The sequence below is a fragment of the Lissotriton helveticus genome, chromosome 7, assembly GCF_964261635.1.
Source record: "Lissotriton helveticus chromosome 7, aLisHel1.1, whole genome shotgun sequence".
In the NCBI taxonomy this organism is placed as follows: domain Eukaryota; kingdom Metazoa; phylum Chordata; class Amphibia; order Caudata; family Salamandridae; genus Lissotriton; species Lissotriton helveticus.
Genome location: NC_136068.1, coordinates 562,985,100 through 563,011,259, shown reverse-complemented (window position 1 = coordinate 563,011,259; position 26,160 = coordinate 562,985,100).

Here is a 26,160-nt window from a genome sequence, read left to right as displayed (position 1 = left end):
AGTGCAGATTGGTCACATTTCCTTAACAGTAGGCCAGTGAAGGTGTTCCACCTTACTCGATCAAGAGTACTGATCTTGGCTCAGGTCTGGAGAATATCTCTATCCCAGAGACTGTTTTAAACCATTGTAGCTTACTTTAACGCTGTTCATACTTGTTCAACCTCCACCTAACTAGCTCTACCACAAATTGCCCATTTTTATTCACATGGAGGACTAGCAGTCCTTTCCTTCACACATTCCCATAGATTCATTCTATGTTATAGTTCTGTATTGTGCAGCGAACATAATCCTAACAGTGCCTTACAACAGTTCAGCAATTTCAGTTTCAACTGCATTCAGCAACTGGTTCAGAGTACTTTACCTACTGATAAACCCTAAGCATGCCTACAGGCCTAAACCTTCCAAAAGATGACTGTTCATCTGCGCAAGCTCCTTACTGTTTCTTAAACAAGGGCATGTGTACACATCCAGCTATCCCAGTTGTGAAATGATTAATAGTAGCCATTTATAGTTTGCTACTGGAAGGGCAATTGTGTTTATTGCGTTGCACTGTTTTATTTATGCACTAGCTATAAGTGCCAACTGTTAACTCTTCTCTTGCAGGTCTCCTGCCTGGAGTTCTGCCGAACTGACCTGTCCCTTTTCCCAAAGGCTAACCTTGAGCCACTGGGCTAGACACGCACCTACAATGGCGCACTACAGTGTATGGATCCCTATAGTTGAACTTCCCTAAAGCCACCTTTTTGCTGCACGAACGGTTCCAAATTCAGAACTTCTCCCCTCTAGGCCTGTGAGAACCACGGCTGATGACACCTGTGGGGGAGGCCGCGTGGTTGCCTTTGCTTGCTAGGTCAAGGAATAGGACAACAACCTGCAAAATAAACGCTTTTCCTTTACATTGCCCTCCTTCAGCTGCAACGAACAGGGAGATCACACTGGTGACAGTAATAATCAAATACAAACTTTGGCAAATCATTAGTAGAGTTTATTTTGCTACTTATCAGTGAGGTAAGTACCTTTAAAACATCTAGTTAAAGAGTTTTAGATGTCTGTTGCTAGAGCTCATGTGATCAAGTAACCAATACAGAGCTAGGGCATTAGGCACGTGGCACATGATTCATTTCTGCCATTGACTTTGGTGATGTGAAAAGTAGTTCCAAACTGCATGGTTGAAAAGTGGAAAAAAGCACTGTTGTACACCATGGCTGAAAAAAAACCATTGACAAAGCTAACAGATCTTGCATAGGTAAAACCGATTGTGTTTGCCAAGGCTTGTTTCTGTTGGCGGGAGGGGACAGAGCAAGCAACAAAGTGGGAGGGGGCATGCCAAGCAAGAATTTGGAGGACAAGGTGGAGGGGCAAGCAATAATGCGAGGCAGTTCGAGCAAAGGCTACGGGGCAAGCTACAATGAGACCAGAAACAACAACGAGGCAAGGAATTATGGATAACGGGGTAAGCAACAATAATGACAGAGCAACAACAGTGCAGAGTGGCAGGAGTCAGGGGAGACAGCTTGCAAACACATGTACTCTTCTGGAGTACTACATCTAAATTAAAATCGTACCTCCATACTAGCAGTGAAAGGATATTTGGTGCCTAAAGGAAGCAGTACTTGGGCAATGCTACTATAGAGGGACAAAAACACAAAGAGGAAATGAAATCGGCATTTGCTGACCAAAGGGAACCAAACAAATCAGAGTGAGACTGATGCCAACCAATGGTACGCAATGGGAGGGCTCTTAGTCTCATGCAAGCTAACAAAATGTCTTGCAAGCCACAGCACATGAGTGTTCTGAGGTGAGACCTAAAAAGATGGACCCACCAATCGTGGAGTGAGACCCAAATCTCAACAAGGAAATAATGATAAAAATCATGGCATCCAATGTCGAAAAGGCTTAGAGCACCCAAACCAATAACCAACACAGACAATTCAGCCCGAGATCAGGGGATTGGAAAAGACTTGAGAGATCTTGCATCTTTCGTCACTGGAGCTAAAAACAGCTCCAGTGTTCCCTATCGCCGGCTATCGCCGGATTTAATCGCCGTGTTAGCGCGTCATTATCAACGCGCAACACGTAGGCGATATTAAATCCGGCGATAGGGAACATTAGCGCGTGAAACTCGTTTATCACAGGTCTCCCAACGCCTGCTCTGATCAGGTGTTAGGCATTGATAACATGGGGGTGTGGATCATAAAACTGAGTCCACCCCCCCATATTATCAAGGCACACATTAGCGTTGTTGTCACGCGCTAATGTGTGCCTTGATAATATCGGGGGGTGGATTCAGTTTTATGATCCACACCCCCATGTTATCAATGCCTAACACCTGATCAGAGCAGGCGTTGGGAAACCTGCGATAAACAAGTTTATCGCAGGTCTCCTTCTCCCAACACCTGCCTTGGTAATAGGGTGTTACAACCTCCAACCACATTTTACATGTGGTTGGACGTTGAAACGCCCACTTTGCCTGTCATTAGCGATGTTTTTCCCGCTGACATGCAAAGTGGGCTTGAGGCAGGCGTTAGCCTGCCCTTGTTAATAGGGCGCTAGAAGTATCGCCGCTTTCTCGGCACAATTCGCCGAAAAAGCGGCGATACTTCACCTTGGTAATATGGCCCAGCGTTACTTGATTGGAAGACTCAAAAACTAAAATAAAGAAGCAAATTTAAGCCCCTGGATTCAAGATGTTAAAACTACAAAGCCTTGAACACTGTCCTTTGAGCAAAGCGATGGATGGCAACCTTCTCCCAAGTTAATAAATACTCAATTTACTTGCACTACATTATCTGAAATCTAATCTTTGCAGTGTATTGTTTCATAATCTAATATGGAGTTCACTATTCCAACAAGAGCCCAGTAGTACAGTCAAAGAACAGTCGTACAATTTAATTATATTTAATTATATTCCCTTTCCTCACATTCAGACATTGACTATTGATAGGGAAGCAATCTGATTTTCTACCTGTTAATCAAATGATAGTTTTGTAAGTGTATAATGCTCACAAAGTAGGGTTTTAAGCTTATGTAGTATCGCTATACCTTTTTCGGAAACAGTTTATCAATCACTTTATGCTGCATGGCTTTGTCTTCCTGTACACTTATTGGGGCCTTCTCATATAAGGCCCACCAGTGGGTAGCAGCCCACCCTGTTTGATTGCTAGAGTTCTCAACGACCCTCATATCGGCGAATGAGGAGTGACTTGTGGTTGAATGGTGGGAGGTTGGGGTGTAGGGTTTGTTTTAGGTTTGCCTGTACTTGGGTACACTTCAACTCTGCAAGGCTAAAATTAATATTTAACCTCAATTGTGTCTGCTGGGTGGAATTCATCTTCACAGTTTGCTACTGCTACACTATGGAGGTAGGATGAAGGGAGAAGCTGTCCTTCCCCAGGAACCAAAAATTACATTAAAAGATGCCATTTCCTATGTTATGGCGCCCCCTCACTACCCACATACGCCGGCTACCAAGGGCAGGGCTTCTTAATATGAAAATGTCCAGAACTCTGAGGGCATCTGACATACACATCATGTCTCCATCGAACACCGAAGGGGGTGCCTCGGGATCTGACCTTCCAGTTGGCTGATTATGTTTTGCTGGGGTTGTCTGAGGGGTGTGGCGATTTCTTATGTATGTTATGAGCAGGATTGTGGTTTACCTGTACCAATTGCTCTGGACTGAAGGCGTGAGCTGTGCCTTCCACTTTATGCTATTCACATTGCATCATCTGGAAAAGTACTGAGTGTCATGTATTGTATCCTTTTGAAAATGCAAAAATAAAGAGGACTTTTTTCTGAGAAAAAACTGAGACAAAGAAGTAACCATTCCCCAAGCCATTAACAAGACCTTGATAAACCCTAAACGGCCAAAACTTTTTCCAGTGCAAAAGGTAGATGGCGACTCACAAGAATACAAAAAGATGTAAAAAGAAGTGTATGTTAGGAACATTTATGCCCTTAGCTCGAACACCCCAGAATTTTTGATAAGCATTAACAAAGTGTTACCAGAACTGCCCAGTGATGACAATATAATAGTTGGTACAGACGTCAATAACCCATTAGGCATAATAATTGATATTATAATTGATATACATTAACTAAATGCAAGCTCTGTCCATCAGCGACCAAACCAACAAATGTCAACATTTTACTTCCAACACCGCTTTAAAGATTTATGGAGCTCATATAACCCTAATGATCACGAATATACATTATTGTCCTTCACACACCAAAGTTACTCTGGAACACATTACATTCTAATACACACAGCACTGCTATACTTGAAGGATAAAGTCAGAAATGAACCATGGAAAATCTCTAAACATGGTTGCGTCTCCATCTAATATACAATAGGCAATATGCAAACTATTCCCAAAATCTGGCGAACAAATGAGGAGGTGATGGTAAACTTTCACTACCTTCAGCAACAATATAAACCCATTCTTTGAAGAAACAAGACTACATGCTCCTCAATAAAAATTCCATAGAACACTCAGAGGGCTAAATGATTAGCATTATAGATAATAAAACAGACTCAATTATCTTGGCCTAAAAAACTAGAATCAGAGACAAACATCTTAAATCTTTTTTTTTTTGTTGAAACTTTTTATTGAAAGTAAAAACAAGAAAACAGAAAAACAAAACATGGCAAGGCATTACAATAGAATTGTGTCACCATTCGGCCCATGGGGGGGGGTACAAAAGTAAAGCAGATATCTTTGCAAACAATAAATCGGAGGGAGGGGGGGGGGGAGGGGACCAGAAGTATACAAAACATTTATAATCCTGCGGAGGAAATATCAGGTTGGGAGGAAGACAAGTCAATATCACATTCCGATATGGGGGGAGCACATATATCACCACGGTATGTGTTCCACTGAGTCCAGATTTTCCCCCATTTGCCAGGTGTGCCACGGGAAACATAAACCGTTTTTTCTCGAAACATGCACCAATCCATGTTTTGTTTCCACACTAGGACTGTCGGAGGCCTCTGGGCGCCCCATAGCTGGGCAATGTCACGCTTGGCGATCATGTTACCCAAGGTCACCCATCGAAGCTGCGCCAGATTGTAATCATTCGGTTCCCAGACGTTCAGCAAGCACCTCCGCGCTTCAGGCATCAGCCGTACACCCGTAACCTCACTCATTACCGCATGCACGCGATTAACATCTTAAATCTTAACCAAGGTGAACTGCTTAAATATGAGCATACAAATATTCTTAGCAAACGAGCAGGAGTCTAGATCAACAAACAGAAATCCAAAAATGTATGAATTAAAGGGTATGTATTAAATAGAGCAAGCAGACCCCTAGCAGTCTACCTGGTTTAAAAAAGCTATTTTGCAAATTTTGGCTAATGAGAAGAAAACAATGAATATAGAAGAAACACCTATATTTTAAGTTATCAAAAATTACTATTCCTTTCTCTACTGTCTGACAACTTCCATACATCTTTGTATTAAATACTTCAAAGGTATCACAGTCTTGACACTCACAGCAGAGGCTCAGAGGATAAAATATTTACAGACCAGCTGGTGGAGAATGATGACATCAGGAGTGATATGTCTATACCACTGTGAAATGCCCTTGGACTGGAAAGGTTCACAGTCTCTTTCGCAGATCCTGCTACAACATTTACTGCAGCCCTAGCAGAACTCTTTAAACGCTTCACTTCTTCCCTGACAATCCAGAGTAAAGGCATGGAAGCTATGATATTGGCTATTCATAAAGAGGACAAAGACCCGCTAGTACCAAAACATTGTAAACCACTTTAAATATTTAAACTTGACTGCAAAACCAATGCTGGGATCTTGTCTAATGGATTGGAAAAAATACTACTCAAAATAATCTATCCCTCACAAAGAGGCAGTTGATAACACAAAATTATCCTGCCACGTTACTGAGAAAGCTAAATCTGTTTTCTCCATCACTACAGCCATCATACCACATCCATCATGCTAGACAAGGCAAAGTGAAATCCAATCAAATCAAACTTCTTTTTGGCAAAAAAAATTGAAGTCACAAGTAAAAATAACAGTGAAATTACTTTTCATAGAATACACGACTGTTAGAACATCATTCTTCAATAAAAACAGAGCAAAAATACTGGTATCCAAAGAGCAGATCTTCAGACTTATTAAAAAAGGCAATGCGTCATTGACCATTTCGATATCTTGTTTCTTTTTATATTCAAAACCTTTATTGAAAAAGAAATGTAGGCATGTTACAGGTTGTCATTCCATCAGTTATTATAATAATGGTGGCACTTACAGATAAAATCGACATTATAGAGCAGTTGATAGTTAAAAGTTAACATGGCGCAGTACATCTACATAGGAGCTATGATTGTTGCACTGTGGAGGGGCTGCGAGTTTTCGGGCCTGGGGTAGGTTCTGCGTCTGCAGAGTCATCACAGGAAATCTGAGCGTCAGTGATAGGGGAGTCAGTTGCAGGTTCATCTTGGGTATCCAGTTGGTAGAGGTAGGAAATGAGAAGGCCCTATATGTCTGGGGGTCTACTAGCCGCTGGCCTCAAATCCCATAATTCGCCATGGAGTATCTGACAATGGGCTGCATCATCCAACCAGCGTTTGACCTAGGGTGCCAGTTTACGTCCCCAGTGAGTAGCCACCCGACGCTTTGCAAGCACCAGGAGCATCGCAATCAATTTGCGATTAGCATCCAATATATGCTTGACATAACCCAAGAGGCATAGCAGGGGATCAGGGGCGATGGGCTCAAGTCTAATTTCGCTAATGGCGGTGCACACCTCCAGCCAGAACGAGGAAACCCTGGGGCACAACCAGGCCAGGTGTGCGAAGTCCGCACCGAGTGCCGAGCAACGCACACATATGTCGCTGTCCATTAGGCCCATCTTGAGTAGTGATGTAGGGGTGTGGTAGAGTCTGTGTAGATATTTAAAATGAATGAGCCGCAGGCGACAGTTGGGGAAGAGGCGCTTAATTTGGTTGCAGCAGTATTGCTAGTGTTCGGGGGAGATGTCTCTTTCTAAGTCTGCACCCAACACGTTGCGGGCGCGTTCAGTGTTGATAGGGGAAGCAGCTAATGTAAGAGCATAAAGTCTTGTGACCAATTTCCATGGAGAGTTAGAGGAGTGAACAACCTCAAGCGCAGCGCTGGGCTAGGGAGCAAGTGGAAAAGTGGGGTTGTCACTTCTGCATGTTGCTCTGATCTGATAGTAGAGAGCTTATCGAGTGGAGCAGCGTTTTCAAGAAGAGTCAAGAAATTATTGTCAGGGTAGATGTCGGCAATGGTGTGAATACCCAGGTCAGCTGCACGGAGGGCCATACCCGCTGTCGGTGTGGAAGAGGTGTGGCACAGCGGCCAGGGTGACTGACGCTGGACGCTGGGGATCACGGTTCGATCCCCAGCTCCGGTGGCAGGGGTCTGCCCAGCACCATGTGACTCTGGGCAATAGCTTGCTTAATCTTCCCGACGGTCCCCAGCACCTTGACACCTTCGGGTAATTGTTCGCGCTTTACAAATACTGGACATTTACATTTACATTACAGTGGGGGGAAATGATGGATTGCTGGCGAGTTGCATGTCTGGCGCATAGAACGAGCCGGCGTATTTACGCAGCCCATCCCAGGCCCTGCGCAAACATTCAAACGTGTTGATCTCGCCACGGGGGACTTTGTGTGGCAAAAATAGTGCAGTCTGCAGTGGCCATGGAGAGGCAAGGTCCACCTCAACCACCAAATGAGGCTGGAAAGGTGTTGGATAAATCAAGAAGTGGAGAAAACTGGCTTGGGTGCACAGCGCGTAGAGTGTGAAATCGGGAGGCCCCCATACGGCTCCGGACAAGGGTAGTGTTAAAATGTCATAAGCGATTATGGGCTGGCTTCCGGCCCAAATCAATGTGATAATGTTAAAGCGTAGTTTTTGGAAGAATTGTGACGTGAGAGGAATGGAGATATTTAAAAAGAGGTATTGGAATTTAGGGAGTACAACAATTTTAGTGATGGCGATGCGCCCGGCCAGTAATAGGGGGAGTTTTTGCTACGCTCGTATCTTGGTTTGTAGCTAGTCCATTGTCCTGCCAAAATTGGACCTCCACAGTTCGTCCACATCCCTGCTCAACCAGATGCCCAGGTACCTGGTGGGGCAGTCGCCAAAACGAATAGGTAATCAGGAGTGAATGGCTTAGTCCCTTAAGAGTGAAAAAAGGACAGATTTGCTCCAGTTGACCAGTGGCGTAACGAAACTTGAGGGGGCCCCCCTGCGAAATATATAGAGGGGGCCCCTCAACCCGGCAACTCGGCTCACCATCTACTACTTTGCCCCACAGCCCAAAAATCTGAAATATTTTGATTTGAAACCTCCAACATTTAATGAAATGCTTCTATATTGTCTTTCTCAAAGTTCTAATAAGAAAGTGGGAAACACTCTTAACATATAAACTTCGCCATTTGTAACATTGCCAAGAGCAGATTATTTATCTGAGACCGTAATCAGAGCAATACCAAGGAGTGATCCTATTGTCTCAAGAACCGCCTATCTCTAAAGAACAAAGAACAACCATGAAGGGTCGGAATTAGAATTTATATTGATGGGCAAACGTAAAACTTTGAAAGTCTAACCTAAACCTGAAATTTCACAGACTCGACTGACAGTATACAGGAGTACACAAGCTATTAAACAGTATCCTGCCAAAACCAAGAGAAATAAATGTGAAACGTGAAATAAACGTGAATTGTCTGCATGCCACACACTTGTGACTGTCAAGTGTTGTGCATGATAATAAAGTGAACTGAGGAAGCAATTTCAATTGCTACCATCATGTCTTTATGAGTAAGCAGGACAAAAACAGGCAAGCAAGAGGCTCAGGATGAAAACTGCTTGGATGTTTCAGAACTTTGATGCAGATGTTTTTCAGTTTGTAAACAATGCTAATTACAAGATTTAAAGCCTATGTATTACAAACAGGTGCAATCAACACCATATATAGCACACACTATGTAGAATTACAACAAAATATATCAGCAAGTGCCTAATTACAGAATCTATACAAACTGTAGTTGGTAAAGCAAAGAAAAAGTGCAAATACTTTCAATGTGCATAATAAAACAATCACCAGTCCAGCAATATATAAAAGCATCAAGCATGTTTTGTAAAACAATTCCCCTTTCTTCTTGCATCAAGGTGAAAATACTTATAGTGCATAATAAAAACAAGTCCAGCAGTATTAAAAAAATAAAGCCAGGTTAGTCTTACAATTCTCCCTTTGGTTTGTGCATAAAGGCACAAATATATCAAAGCAACTGACAAGCACAGTACCAATAATCAAACCAGTTCAGGCAAACAATTCCCTTTTTGAAGGCACACATATTTCAAAGCGACTGGTAAAACAATAACAAGTACAGCAGGCAGCAGGATACAAAAATCAAACAAGATTAGTCAACCAATGCCCCTTTGGTTTGTGCATGAAGGTGCAAATATTTCAAAGTGACTGGTAAAACAATAACAAATTAAGACAGCAGCATAAAAAAAATCAATCCTATTTAGTCAAACCAATTCGGTTTTTTTGTGCATGAAGGCACAAATATTTCAAAGTGACTGGTAAAACAATAACATGTTTAGCAGCATAAACATCAAACCTGTCTAGTCAAACAACACCCCTTTTATTTGATCATAAAGGCGCAACTTTTTAAAGTGACACATGGTGGCGCTGTATATTGAATTTAGAGATGCGGATAACAACTGTTTTCTATACATTCAATAAACAGTAAAAATGACTATTCCTTGCCACCCAAGCTATTCTTATATCACTGGGGAATGGAATATTCTGAAATGTCACACTTGTAGGAGTGTGATGGTTAGTAGGTATGTTGGTACTGATAATTGCAGCACTAGATGGGGCAATAGGTGTTGCAAGCTGCAGTTACCTCCTGACCGGGGCCCTAGCACCTATTTTTTTTTACAAATTAAGCACTGCTCTGAGGCCACTGTTCACCCACGATGTGGTGTGAAATATTTGGAGATACATGCACAGTGTGCCTGCAATTGTACCTCATTTGAGTATTGTACAGCATGGTGTGTTACCCGCTACTGGCAGCCAAACATGAATGTGGGCCAGTAACACAACCATCCCAGGTATAGAGGGAACTCACAAAGTTGCATGATACAGGGTGGCACTCCAGATTGTTCCTTAGACTAAACTCTGTCCTCACAGCTGATTGGAATGATTACAGAAGTAGGGATGCTGCTCACACTGTATGATGTGGTCCTCTTCACCAGACCTCATTGTCAGTTGGAAGATAAGTCTCTGCTGCTATTGGCAGCCTGAGGTATGTAATGTCACGTGATGCAGATATCAGGCCAATGTGGTCACCTGAAACCTCACACACAATGGATTGGTGAAGTAATCAGCAGTGACCTTCAGAAAACAATATGTCTGCCAAATACCATGGCATTGTCTTCTGGGGTACTCTATTCTAGGCCTTTGCCTTCTTCGTGGGTTTCAGGTCATGAACGAGAAGCTACAACTTCAGGGGATAGAGATTCCTGGCTGTTCTGAGGGTAACCGGTGACCATAGCGAGGTCAGTCCCATCCACAGTTAACCTTGTCATTTACAATTTGCAAAGTTCATGGGGGAACAGTCTCATTTTGGGCCTTTGTGTATTTAAATGTGAGGTTTTTACCACCAGTAAACCCCAAGGATGACACATGCATATTCGAGGCTGCAGGTTTCTTATGTAGGTTGGAGGACTTCATAACTTTGTCTGAGGATCATCAGGGTTTACTTGCATTCCTAGGGCCCTTTGCAAATTAAAAAAAGAACTTCAGAGCCGAAAGGAAAGGGGATAGAAAATGGAGGGAGGACAGCGGGAGTTTGGTGAGGGCATACTATACTACTGAAAACAAGCATTGGCAAAGCCAATAGCTCTGTCTTTAAAGTGATAAAACATTCAAACAGACGCTTACACAAGTGTGCATTTATGTAGGCGTGTGCTCGCATGTGCTAGCATGTTAAAGCCAGATCTATTGGCATTATAAGTGATCATTCCCAGTGCGTATTCCTGCTCCACCAGGTGAACAAAGTAGGATGGCGTGTCTGTGCATGATGCAGCACTGGCTTTGGGAATTACATTTGAGCTGTTACCATCACTTTATGTTTTACTCCTCAATTTGGTTTTGAATTTTAAGTTACTAGATATTACACATTTAGATAGTAAACTATGGGTACTGTCACTAAAATGATATCTCCATTGTGACATAATACACAGCGGCCTATGCTGATTACACCTTTTGTAGGCAATCCTTTTCAGGGTTTTTTCAGTTCTCCAAGGAAATAATTTCCTTCACTATGTGCAAAGCTAATTGAGGCACACACAATACTACAACGAGCAACAAGAACTCTAGATTTAGGTAAGCCACAAGTACACCCCAAACATCCCATTAGTATAGCCATGCTGGCCAAGCAAATCATTTATATGGGCAAATGTGATAAATAATAAAGGCTCCAGCAGACAGCAGTGTCCAGCACACACAAAGCATAACCACACCTCCTTGGTACGTGAGAAGAGGCATCAGTGGGTGTAAATGAACCTGAATCTAAAGAAACACACATGCACAGTGCTTTAAATGGGCCGGTACTCACCGGTACTGAATACCGGCACTTCTGAAATTTCTGGCCCTCAGTACCGGCACTTTCTTTTAGGTCAGGGAGAGTACCGGTACCCTGATTGAGAGCAGAGCAGGCTCAGGTTACTTATCTCCTCCAGCTCGGGACAGGCGCCGCTCTGCTTGCGACTGAGCCCTTCAGTGGCCTTTTGCACAATCCCTGCTGGCGATTACAGCAGCTCTCACTTGAATGGCCCCTGACTGCAGGGGTCTGAGAAAGCTCGCCTTGCGTCATGCTGTGATAGCACAATGGCTATTATACTTAAAGTGTTAAGGCGGGTGGGGGGGCGCCCTTCCTTTATCAAGTGTGTGAAATGGGCTGGGGCTTCTAGTCTGTAAACTTGTCCCATTTAGGGAAATGCACTGGCCGTACGAAGGTGATTTCTATCTCAGGTATTTTTCTATCTTCTATTTTTGCTTTGCTATGTTACGGTTTTACTCGTGATTTTGCATTGCTTTGTAATATAAATTTGCTCATAGCTTTATTTTAAAACGTTAGGTTTGTTGCTTGCTTAGTATTTTTGCTGACCCCTGGTAATTTCAAACCGCTTAATGGGGTACAGAATGGGGGCGATGGGCAGGGCACTGTATGGGAGGGTGACAAAGGGAGTACCTCTTTCCGTGTTGGTTGCATATATAGCACAAATGGTTGCCTGGGGTAGCATTAGTGCACTGCAATGGGAAACAATAAATAGGAGCCATAATAGGGGGGGGTGTAAGGAGAGGATGGAGGGACCATGTCATACTGGAGACTTAAATACACCATACGCCACTCAAGACTGCATCTAAACACAATAAGAGAAGGGAGTTGCATCCTGCTGGGGTGTATTTTGAGCGGAGGGGCAGAAAAGTGTTGGATGAAAAGTTGACTTGGTAAATGATTAAGCAGTGGCTAAAGGAAGAGATTTCATTAGAATGACTTGGCCCATCTGCTCAGGAATGCCGGAGTAACAAATACCCTCCACTGTGTCTCTCCTCATCAAAAGCTGTTTCCCGACAATTCTCCATCTTCATCTCTTTTAAAAGTCATAAACTGGGGGGCGTGGCCAGCAGCCGGCGATGGCGGCAGCTTAGGAGGAGAGCTCCGTGACTGAAGCGGCCTCCTAAATAATCCGACCACCTATCCGTTCGCAAAATTTCCCAGGCGGGAAGGCAACGAAGCCCAGGACCGGGCGGCAGTGACACAGACTAGCGGGACTTCAATCCGTGGTCAGGAAGTCCAGTTTTGAGCGGTCCCCGTGTGGGCCTGTGTGAAGCATCCGGGCCGGGGTGTGGACTGCGCCGCTGAGCAGGCAGGAAGTGTACTGATCCGGGCAGAGAGGCACCGGAAGCGCCCGGCCGCGGCCGCCGAGGATGAAGGTGAACCCTCGGCGCCCTGATAACGCCACCGGACTTCATAAGCCCAGAGTGCGAGCCCAGGCGCCCCTCCGAGGTGAGGAGGAGAGCGACCCTGACAGCCTACGGGGGCGGGAAGAAGCGCTCTGAGCGGCGACATCGGGGGAAGGGACCGCCATCTTGGGGTCACGCAGAAAGCCCTGCATCAGCCGCTGCAGACCCGGCGTCGCAGAAGGAGCGCTGGGACAGAATCGGAACACTTACCGTCGCCAGGCAAGACAAAGTATAGCTCCAGGGCTCCTCCGCTGACTGGGGGCGCACTGCGCTGCAAAAACCCGGGCGGGCACCGGACCCCATTGTGACTCCTCCCGGTGCTGACTCCGGGTGTTGAGGGTCGTCCACACAGGACTTTCTCCTTGGACCCGGACCGACTTATCTGCCAGTACCACGGGCCATACAACAGTAACGGGGGTACCAGGAGGGAGATTCGACGGTCGCAGGGCAGGAGCGGCACGTACGACACTGAGGTGAAACAACTAACGCTCTTCCAGGGGAAAGCATTAAAACGACCGCCCCGCGACTGGGGCTGGCAGCTTCATCCCACCGTTCCCACTGGACATTGCAGGAACGGGGACACTGTAGAGGGGCCCTGTGATAAGTATTGTCACCAATCATCGTATGGACCAGAAGGGAATATCCGGGACCACGCTGACCCGCTGACCGCCACGTGGGCTGTGCCCCGTGGCCACCCGGGGGAGATACGAGTGGGTCTACCTGGGCGGAGTCTGGGGTGAGTGCATACGACCAGGTGCGCCGGTTCAGGAGATTGAGACACCGGCTACCTTCACATTTGGCGAGCCCCGCTGCTAAGATGGCCGGCAAGGGGCCGAAATCCGGAACGGCGCAGTCCCGCCTTGACCGGTTTGCGTATGAGAAACCCGTTTCCTCCCCCCCAGATGCCAAAACACAGCAAGGCAAGACTGCGGAAGCGGCGGGGGGCAAGAAGGCGACCCTGGACGATGTCATGCGGGCCCTCACGCAAGTGCAAGCAACGGTGGGGTCGATCTCAGCCGAAATCACGCTAATAAGAGCGGACTTCCATAAGATGTCGGAGAAAGTGAATAATATGGAAGTGGTGACCAAGTCTTTGGTGGAGGATGTGTCGGAGCTACAGATTAGTGTGGAACGCATTTCGAAGGAAAATAAGGAACTGCGTGACAAGCTCGATGACCAGGAAGGGCGCTCGAGGCAGAACAACATCCGTATAATAGGTGTGCCGGAATCGGAAGACACGAGGGCGATGGACCTGTATGTGGAGAACTTAATCACGCAGACCCTGAAGCCTAAAGGACTCTCCGCCTTTTTCACAGTGGAAAGGGCACACAGGGTCCCTGGAGGAGGCCGGAAAACGGGCGCTAACCCCAGGCCGATCATAGCGCGGCTCTTCAATTTCAGGGATCGGGACGCTATCCTGCAAGCGGCGAGGACTTCGCCCCCTATTAGGATCCAGAACTCTACGCTGGCCTTCTTTCCGGACTACACAGCCGAGGTCGCACGGAGGAGGAGAACCTTTTTTGAAGTAAAGAAAGAACTGAGAGCTAGGGACATCCCGTATTCAATGCTTTTTCCGGCTAAGCTTCGGATTGTGGCAGACAATAAAACTTGGTTTTTTGATTCCCCGGAGATGGCGCAGGAATGGCTGGAGGGGTGGAGGACGGCGGGCCTCCCTCGTCGCTCCAACAGTCAAAACAAACACCGTAATACTGGCTCTCTACCGGGCTCACAATCCACCGGGGAGGATGCGGAGGAATTCTCCCCTCTGAATGCCCTTCAAGAGGGGGGCGATGAAGAGGAACAGTGACTCGCTGCTATTGTCTGGCTGAACTGACTGCAACGATGACCGGCAGTGCCGCCTTGGACACTGGGCTGAGGGCCTCCGCAGCCGTGGAAGGAGGCCGCTGATTCCGGAGAGTCCTTCACCCCAGCGAGCAAGTAATATGTTTCGGGTTGGGGTCAGGCACTCTGCTGAGTTGGGGGGGCGGGCAGTTTTGAGTCCGTTGAGCAGGGGGGCAGGGAGGGGGGGAGTTGGGGGTAAGATGTGTTTTTGGTTTTCAGTTAGTACACAGGGTCAGGAACAGTACCATAGGGCACATGCGCGTAGAGTAGTGGTATTGCGGCAAAGCACACGTGTTCGCTTCACAAGCTGCTTGGTTCGTTGCGAACATAGGATAACTTTCCGCTCATTTAAACATGGTGGGGAGGGACACTAGTATGGGGCGGGCATCCCCGTTGAGCCTCATGTCCTGGAATGTGAGGGGTCTGGGAGACAAAATAAAGCGTGGGTTGGTCTTGCAGAGCATAAAGAGGTTGAACCCCGCCCTGGTCCTATTACAGGAAACTCATTTAACTGGCACAGCGACACGGGCCCTGGATAGGAAAGGCTATAGCATGGTGGTCCACTCTGAGTTTACTAAGGGGTCCCGGGGCACAGGGATATTAATGCACCGCGCATCCAGGTTCATGACCCAATCAGTTAGCATCGACACACAGGGGCGCTTCGCGGCGATACATGGACAGTGGGAGGGGAAGCCGCTCAACGTGGTCTCGGTGTATATCCCGCCAGCGTTGCACACCATAGCTCTCCCAGAACTGGGAAAATTTTTGTTAGAACTTCCACAGGGGGATCTCATTGTGGGGGGTGATTTTAATGCGGTGGCACACAACTCCCTAGACCGCTGCCCTGTGCGCACACGAACACCAGGGCCTTCCAGATTGCATGACTTCATGGAAGCGCAGGGTTTAGTAGACATATGGAGGCAGTTTCACCCAGAGGACCGGCAGTACACATTCTATTCGGCAGTCCATGATAGCCTCTCAAGGATTGACTACTTCCTCACGCTGGGGGGGGGCCTCCTCAATTTCACTGACACTCACATCAGACTGCGAGGGGTCTCAGACCATTCCCCGCTGACACTGACTCTTTCCAGCCAGGTACGCACCCATAGACGCATCTACCCTATTTACCCGGGATACCTCAGAGAGCCTGTTATAGCTAAGGCTTTAAAAAGGGGCACGAGATCCTACCTCGCTGAAAATGTAGGGTCGGTGGCATCACATACAACCTTGTGGGAAGCATACAAGACGGTTCTTCGCGGGCAGGCAGTCTCTGTTATCACGCAGCATAAGCGCGCGCGGAGTCAGGAATTGTTAGACCTAGAGGAGCAACTCGCCAGGGCAACACAGGACCACGAGAGGAACCCGACTGGGGTTACGCAGCACGCGCTCAGACTGTGTCAGCAGAGTCACACCGACCATATACGCCGCAAGGTAGTGGAAAATATGGCGGCGACAACGAGTAGGATCTATGACGTAGGCGATAAGGCAGGTAAACTCCTAGCATGGTTGGAAAAAAAACGGGGAGGGCAGAGGGCCATACTGCAACTGAAGGACCCGGCAGGGGTAATACAGACCAATCCGGCGCGAATAGTGGAACTCCTGGCAGATCATTTCCACTCAGTATACTCCCCTGAATTCGAGGTCACACGGGAGATGGTAGAAGGATCTCTCATGGGGGTACCCACCCGTGCTCTCCCCCAGGACGAACGGGACGAGCTTGACTCGGACCTGACGGCCGAAGAAATACAAATGGCCATAGCCGCACTACACCCAGGGAAAGCGATGGGCCCTAACGGAGTGCCGATTGAATGGTACAAGATCATGTCCGAAACACTGTCCGCACCCTTACTCAATATGTACAAAGAATGCCAGGAGCGGGGGCATTTGCCTCCTGACCAGCGCACGGCCACTATAGTAGCAATACCGAAGCCCGGCAAACCCCCTGAAGAATGCGGATCATACCGCCCAATCTCACTCCTTAACGCCGAAAATAAAATTTTGGCAAAATTACTGGCCACTAGGTTGCTGCCTCATCTGGCGCACCTGATTCATCCGGACCAGTCGGGCTTTATGCCACACCGGAGTACAGCGCTGAATCTGCGACGGCTGCACGGGGTGCTGGCACGCGCCCCACGGTTGGCGGAGCCGGCAGCGGTGCTGCCATTGGATGCCAAAATGGCGTTCGACATGGTAGAATGGCGCTATCTCTTTGCGGTCCTGGAGCACATGGGTATTGGCTCGAAATTCATATCATGGGTCAGGCTGTTGTACACCGACCCTGTGGCAAGGGTGACAGCCAATGGTTGTATCTCGAAGGAGTTCCCGCTGGCGAGGGGCACGAGACAAGGGTGCCCGCTATCGCCGCTGCTATTCGCCTTAGTTTTGGAACCCCTGGCCACGGTTATCAGAACCACCCAGCTGCTGAAGGGCATACAGTGGGGAGGCGACTGGGAGGATAGGGTTTCCCTGTATGCTGATGACATGCTCATTTACCTCATGGACCTCGCGAATGGTATTCCGGTCCTACTGGCGCTATGTGAGAGACATGGGGCAGCATCAGGGTATAAACTTAATTGGTCCAAGTCCATACTCTATATGATACGGGGTGACCCCCCGGTCCTACCCACTGATTGCCAGTTGATCGTAGAACCCCTTTCCTTCAGGTACCTGGGGATTCAAATCACAAGGGAACATGCGACCTTTCTGGAGTTGAACCTTGGGCCCCTGCTGGACGGGCTGAAGGCGGATGTGCGCCACTGGAAGACCCTCCCATTGACACTGCTAGGTAGAGCGGCGCTCTTCAAAATGATGGCGCTGCCTCGCTTCCTGTATGTCCTGGAAAACACGCCGGCGATGGTCCCGTTGTCGTTCTTCCGCCAAGTGTCGGCACAACTGTCAGGCCTGCTGTGGGGTGGCAAACCAGCTAGAGTAGCACATTTGAAACTGATTAGAGACTGGTACAGCGGGGGGATAGCGCTCCCGAACCTTGAATTGTACTATTGGGCAGCTCACCTTAAGGTGATCAACCAATGGATCCATGGTGCACAAGATGACCCGGCCTACATGGCGGATAGACGCCAACTGGGCACAAACACACTTCTAGCCCCGCTCTATAACAAGGGAATGGTGGGGAAGCTGGAGGGACCTACCAAACACACAGTGTCTATATGGCATAAAGCTCAGAGGCGGCTTGCTTGGGAGGGGGTGATTACCAAACTCACACCACTATGGGATGCCAAGGCCCTCGGTAATCTGCGCAGCTGTAAAGGGTTTGACCAATGGGACACCATCGGGATATCCACGGTAGGAGATCTATGGACGAGAGATGGCGTGCTCTCCTTTGCGACCCTGAGGGAGCAATACGACCTTGGGGTGAATGAAACATACAGATATGTACAAGTTAGGCACGCACTCATGTCTGTGTTAGAGCCAGGGGTGACAGTCCCGGAGTCTGCTCCGTTAGAGGACCGACTGCTTACGGACTATATGGAGGCTGGTGCTACCTCCCTCACCTACCGTAAACTGCTGAACAACTTACCGGATCCACTGGGGAAGCTGAAAGAAACTTGGGAGGATGAGATCGGAGACCTGAATGAGGCGGACTGGAATGCAGCCTTAGCCTCGCCTAGGGAGGCGGGTGTGTCCACCCGATTTAGATTGGTCCAATTTAAAGTGTTACATAGGGTTTACTACACCCGCACGACACTACACAAAATCCACAGGGCGGAACACCCATACTGCCTAAGGAATTGTGGGGAGGAGGGTACGCTGTTCCATACTTTGTGGGCCTGTCCTCATATACAAACTTATTGGAGGCGTGTAACACGAACGGTCAGTCAGACCCTACAGAGCTCGTTCACACCTGACCCTAGGGTTTGCTTACTGAATGTGTGGGGCCCAACCGACCTGCCACCGCATGGGCAACGATGGGTGATCATTGGTATGATGCTGGCAAAACGAGATATTGCAAAGAATTGGGGGGCACCGGAGACCCCGACCCTGGCTCAGTGGTGCAGGAATATGGACATGCTTATGTTAACAGAGAGGGCGATTTACCAACAAAGGCTTAATCCGCGCAAATGGAACAAAATATGGTCACCTTGGAACACATACAGAGGGGATATTTGTGAGCCTCTGCCTGAAGATGAAGATGGAGATAGCTCAGGGGAGGATGAGGATATGATGTAGTAGGGGGGAACACGGGGAAGGGCATTAGAAGCAGCGGAATGCGCGGGCCCTATGAACTGAAAATGCAGGCAGGCTTGTTTTTGCTGACGAATATGTATAATGCTTGTGATGCCTCTATTCACGCCAATGCTGTATTTGATTTATGACACGAATCGTCTATATTGACCCTTTTAGTACTAAGTTCTGAGTTTGGGGGAAAAAATTAATAAAATTTGAAATGTTGCTGTATTGATAGACTGCAGCTGAATGTTGACGCTGCACTGACAATTGAATATCCGTTGATGTTTCTCATGTGATGGCAACAATAAAAAACTAATTAAAAAAAAAAAAAATCATAAACTGTTCCTAAGTAGAGCACACGCCTCGCATGAGAAATTTTCTGAAGCACACAGATCAAGCACCCACCTTAGCAGTAATATCTGCGGAACAATGGATACTCAATGGCAAATGCTTGATCAGTTTAATATCCTTTCTCCCCGAAAAAGATGTTTCAGATTAAAGGTACAGCCGTGATTGAAAGCTGCTGCCGGTTTCATTTAGTTTATTTTCGAAATGTGGCTTTCTGATTCATTTTATTCTTGGTCAGACTAATAACCTGGCAAATCTGATTTAGGCAAGTTTATATTATTTCATTCCTATAAACTTTAATATAAATCTGTAAAGATAAACTAGCGACCTGCTAGCTATGGGGTGTATTTGTACCTGTCCCTGGAAGTACACTGCTCAGCGTGTGATAAGTAGAGGTGATCCTTTCCCGCGGATACCAGAAGCTTTAGCACCTTACTCAGGACAATAAAATATAAACCTGTTGTTTCAGGCAAGCCTTAAGTCTAGCAGGTCACCATGGTATTTCAGTCCGAACTGGCATGTACCTTTTGCACTCCCATGCTTTGGCGAAAGTGTTGACCAAACTTGCAGTGCTTTCACACATGCTTAATATGCCTACTTCTGTGTTATAATTTCCAATACATTAAATTACAAAGCAAAAAACTCACCTTGCCCCCCCAACCCCCACCAAACATTGTGAATTGGTAATTAGAGAGCTTAGATGCTCCTCATCATAGAGTTTAGTGTTGCAGTCTGCGGAACAAGTGGAGTTTGCATAAAGCTACGTATCTGTCACCTCCAGTGGGTAGCGGAAGCTGGTGCTGTAGAATACCCTTCTACACTGACATGCTTTCCTGCAGGTTGAATGGCTGGCATATGTTTTTGTCTATCAGTTCTTGTTATGTGATAACCTGTACTATTGCATTTTTGCTGATTAACGTAGAGTAAACATAACTAACATATCCCCCACTAAAATTAGTTCATGTTTCACCATACTAATTCAACACTAATACTTATGGGTTCCAAAGTAACGTGCTACTTGCGCTACAAAACCCCTTCAGGGGTAGCAAGCACTATATAAATGCAAACCTCTTTCCTTCTTCTATCCCGCCGCCTACCCTTCTCTATCCAAATAACTGAATAACCTATCCACTACTCAAATTACTTCATATTTTACTATACTAATTTTCAACACTAATCATTTATGGGTTCCGGAGTGGCATGCTACTCGCCAGAAAAGCACTTCAACACACATCAGGGGTAACACGTGCTATATGAAAGCAAACCTTTCTTCCTCTTTTATCCCTCCGCTATCCTTCTCACTCCAAATAACTGACTAATAACCACCACGGAAATTACTTTCACATTTCACCATATTATTTCACCCCTAATCCTTTATGTGCTTCCGTAGTAGCGTGCTTCAACACCCCATCAGGGGTAACAAGCGCTATATAAAGACAAACCTTTTTTCCTCCTCTATCCTTCTGCTATCATTCCAAATCCAAATAACTGACTAACCTATCCACCACTTAAAATGTACTTGCATCTTTCACTATACTAATTCAACACTAATCCTCTATGGGTCCCGGAGTAGCGTGCTACTCGCCAAAAAAGCGCTTCGACGCCTCGTCAGGGGTAGTAAGCGCTATATAAATGCAATTACAATACAATACCTACGTTAAAGCCGTATTTTTTCATCACTAATTGCTGTCCCCTATAACTGCTAAACTGAAGAAGATCGATACATTTATCAAAATAGCTCCAAACAGTGCCCTAGCAAGGCTTTGATGCCTACAAATTCAGCAGCCACGTCCCAGGGGCCCCTAGCTGATTGGACATCCATGCAGGATGGACAGAAGGGGCAGGGGAACATTAGCACCAGTAAAAACTTCGGTCCATATTACAATTTGCCAATGAAAATTAATGGTCGGGAGACTAAAGTTCTGCCAAGTATGAATCTAATCTCATCACAGAGAATCTCAGCCACCGTAGGAGTCCAAGAAAACGGGGAGGGAGGCACCACAAAAAAGAAACTAAAAACCTTCTGATAATTCATTCACCATCAGCAGCCTGCCCACATGTGGTGATGGCAGGAGTTCCACCATTGAGAGATGGACAGATCGGGTCTCATGGGGATCTGAAGAACGAGTGTCTAAATATGGGTGGGAAAGTTCAGGGGCTATCAAACATCAAAAGCTCTCAACATTCTTCTTACCTGTCGAGTAAGGAGGATTGGTAGGGGAACGAAAGACCGCCCAGGTGGCTGTGTATTCAGAATCAGGATACTCTCAGGAGATATTCTAAAGGGAATGGGTAGAATGCTTTTGTGTTCATCTCAGCTTATTTTGCTCTCAGTGTGTGTGCCTGCTTGAGAATATATAGTATGGTGCCAAACAACAACACAAACATATGGCATTAAGAAGCGGTAAATATGACAAAACAAGGAAATGTTAACATATCATCCTGTTTGGCTTTCATTTTGTGTAATGTGTTAACCTGATTGGTTTACATAAACGCATTTCTCATGCGTTTTGATATGTGCTGCAGCTGGTACAGAAGTCATTATGTATCATCATATCTTGCCCTTAGCCCCGCCCCTAGCCCCGCCCATTTGACACACCTCTAACTTATTTAAATGAGTACCTGCACTTATTTTTTCCCATTTAAAGCACTGCAGATGCAGCACACCTTTGGAAATACTAATGTAACAAGTGAAATCTGAAGAAAAGAGCACTGCAAAGAATGGAGCCAGTGAGAAAAAAACACAAGGAGGAAAGATAAATAATGGAGGAAAAACAGAAAAAAAAGATTACAAAAATACAGGGATGGGGAAAAACGAATTCATAAATAGAGAAAGAAGTGAAAGTAAAGAATAAAGGGAGCAGGCCCAGGTTCAGAAAGAAACAGACCAGGAAGAAGAGGGGCGAGCTGAGGAGCATTTTACTTGATGCCACCTGGCCGAGTTTGGTTCGGCTACAAATAACTCATTTTTGCACCACAAAGGCGCTTGAAGATTACCTGGGGCACAGAGCTCACAAACAGTTAATAAAAAAAGACAAAAATGTCCTGCCGTTATTTTAGTAATGAGGTGATGTGGGAGGCTGTGTGAATGTTGAGTATATGAGCAGGGTCGGAATGGGTTCAAAAATTGGCCTGGGCAACCTATAAAAAGTGGCCTACATTCGAGAAGTGCAGCATTTCACAAAATATTGCTTGGTTAGAATAAGGCATCTCATTTTGGAGAATGTGGGGGTAAATTAAGTATTGTAAAGCTTGAAAGGTTAGGCAATACTGCGGATGTTAAGAGTGAATACTCATAGCAGTCTCAGCACCGTGTACAAATGTAGTGTGACAACCATTCCCAATAAACGGTGCCTTTGACCAAAATGACCATATAAATCACAAATTGAACACCAAGTCCAGGGGAACCGGGGTAAGTCAGGATCTTTGGGAAAACAACCTACATTGACAAAAAGAAGGGACTCTGAAAACCTCTTGCTGATGATTTACTATAGAGGGGTTTCAGAGAATAAACACTCTCATTTTCAGTGGCAGCTCTGCCTTGTTTCTGCCCCCTTCTATAGGTCTCACCTGAGTGCATGCCCTGTCGCTTGCAAGGCATTTCTTTACCTAGTGGGCTTAGAGCATGCCCTTCGCTTACCTTTGGTTGGCTTCATCATCATTCTGATTTGCTTGCTTCTCTTTGGTCAGCACGTGCAGACTTCCCTCACTCTTTCTTTATTTGACCCTCTCCTGAAGCTTGAACTCCATAAGAGTGCATGTTTTTGAAGGCTATCTCCCTCCTGTGCTACTCTCCACCCTTCCTTACCCATGTGTTTTGACCCCCTTGCTGCAGTTGCTTGCACCCACTCACTGTCTGTTATTGCTTGCTACCACCAGTTGCACATGCTGTTGCATGCCCCCTTCCACCCCATGCTGCTGCTTGCCTTCAGTTGCTGTCTGTGCAGTTGCTTGCCCCTCTCTTCCTCCGGATTGTTGCTTGCCATACCCATCCTCCTGGCCTCATTCCATTGTCCATGTTCCCTCTTCAATCACATGGCATAACAAAAAAATGCTAGGACTTGGCCAGTGCTGCCTGCATCAGAGCTATTTAAAAATAATATATATATATATCTTGCAGGGCATGCAAGCTATTAGTTACTTTTTGAAGAAAAGACCGTTAAAGTTTGCGGAACACAACAATATGTTATTGGAATTTATGAATTTTTGCCTACACAATAACATCTTTCTATTTCAGGGAGACCTGTTTAGGCAGATCTCAGGGACAGCGATGGGCACCTGCTTTGCCCCCAGCTATGCGAATATATTCGTAGGCTGGTGGGAGGAGCAGGTGGCCTTAGCTGGGGCAAATACCAGGTGGGCCAATAATGTGGTCATATGGCGTCAATATATCGACGATCTCTTCCTGATCTGGAGGGGCTCCTCCAGAGAAGCAGAGGAATTTATCAATGACTTAAATCAGAACTCATTGAATTTACAATTCACATATGAGATGAGCACCACTGCGGTCAATTACTTGGATCTCAAAGTATTTGTCAAGGAGGGGGTTTTGAGTACAGAACTCTATAGGAAGCCCACGGCTGGGAATTCTATCCTTCATGCACATAGTAGTCACCCACCGAATCTGATTAAAAGCATCCCCTACGGAGAGCTTCTCCGACTTAAACTCAATTGCACCCATGATGTGGATTTCCAGAAAGCAGCAACTGAGTGCCTAGTGAGATTTAAGATCAGGGGATGCAACCAAGGGTTACTACAGTCTGCCTATCAGAAGGTGCAAGCGAAATCACGGGAAGAACTGCTGATGAATAAGTCAGATGCTGAAATAGGAGGTACATCCGAAATTGGACACAAGGCACAATTTCGGATGATTACCGGTTATTCGAGAGATGCACAGAATGTGAGACATATCCTGAGACGTAATTGGCACATCCTACAAACTGATCCTATTATAGGTATGGATGTCCCCAAGTCACCATTGATGACCTTTCGTAAATCGAAATCTTTGAGAGACATACTAGTACAGAGTCATCTAGCACCACCAGTACCACGAAAAAGAACACTCAAGGATATGAGGGGCTTTTTCCCCTGTGGGAAATGTAAGGCCTGCGCCACAAGTAGGAGAGTGTTAAATTATACGATCCCTGGATGTGGGAAATCCAGACAGATCAGTAAATTCATCACCTGTCTCACTCCCTATGTAGTGTACTGCTTGGTGTGTCCCTGTGGACTTAAATACATAGGGAGTACTGTTCACAATGTAAAGGTCAGAATTTTAGAACATCAACTTGCCATAGTTAACAAGAATGAAAACTACCCTGTAGCACGGCACTTTGCCTTAAAACATCAAAGCAATAGGGAGTTACTTCAATACTATGGCATTGATCACGTTCCAGTACATCCCAGAGGGGGTAACTGATTACAGCGTTTGAGATGGCTTGAATCACGCTACATTATAGACCTACAAACTAAGAGACCTAAAGGTCTTAATAGTAGCGAGGAATTGACAGTACATTTGGGTTAACTACATAGGTTATTTTTTTAATTAAATCTGGATCTTGATAAGACATTTGAATTTATGAAATATGATTGCTTCATTGTATAGACAATTTTGTTGTGTAATCTATATTCTTTGGGGATTATATAATGGTATCCATGAACGATTTGTTGTTTATGCCGATTCACGGCTATATTATGTTGTCCACTCTGGGGTTGTATGGGGAACTAATATTATAGTAAGATTTGTTCAACATGAAGTCATTTTTACTGCTTCCCCAACCCATTCATATGTGGACCAATGCCGATCCACGGCAAGATTTTGTATTTTGCATTTCGGTTCATGAATGCTTTATTGACTAGCTTTCGATAACGTATAATTTACATATATGTATTGATATGATGAATGTGTCCCCTATAGTCTAAGATTCACAAAACTGGAATCTTGACTAGTCTAAGATGGCGGCCATAACGGGAATGGTCCTCTTTCACTAACCCGTCTTTGCTGTCGTTTGTTCAGTGACACGGGAATATTTAAAACGGTTGTGAAATTGGTAACTTTGTAACACTGACGAAGGAGTATATCCGAAACGCGTCTGTTCCGTATACCATCTGCTGAATAAACGAACTGATGGTGGCTTCCTGTGTGCCTGAGTTTTCTGTTAGAAATCGACAGAGTTGGCAGCGCAATTTGTTCGCGGCAAGCACCGCCACGTACGGGCACCCGCCCTGGAGTGCAGAGTCCAGGTGCAAATTGGAGTGTATATATATATATATATATATATTACCTACTGGCGGTCGCCAGTAGGTATATATAGTTAGGATTTTTTCTCTATGGGATTTTTGAAAATTCTATGTCTAATAACTTTGGCGTTTGTGGACGGAATTTTCAGGAAAATGGAACATTTTGTTTCTGAGAAGCCCCTGAAAATTTGGGGGGGGGTTTCGTCAAGGGGGGGCCGAGAAAAAAGGGGGGTCCCAAAACGCGTTTTTCCCATGTTAATTTCCATAGGGCGGTTGGCCTCACTTTTAGCCCGAACGGCTGAATGGATTTGCACGAAACTTGGCAAAATTGTAGGGACTGGTAGCCCGATGTGCCTTTGCTAGGTCTCAATATATGTGCTCCAGTGGATTTTGATAAATTAACGTTCAAAAAAATATATATATCTGTAACAGCGCTCCGGGTAGCGCTCCGGTTCGCGTACTTGACGCGTAACGGAACTTCGCGAAGCGAAGCTGATTGGCTCTCTGG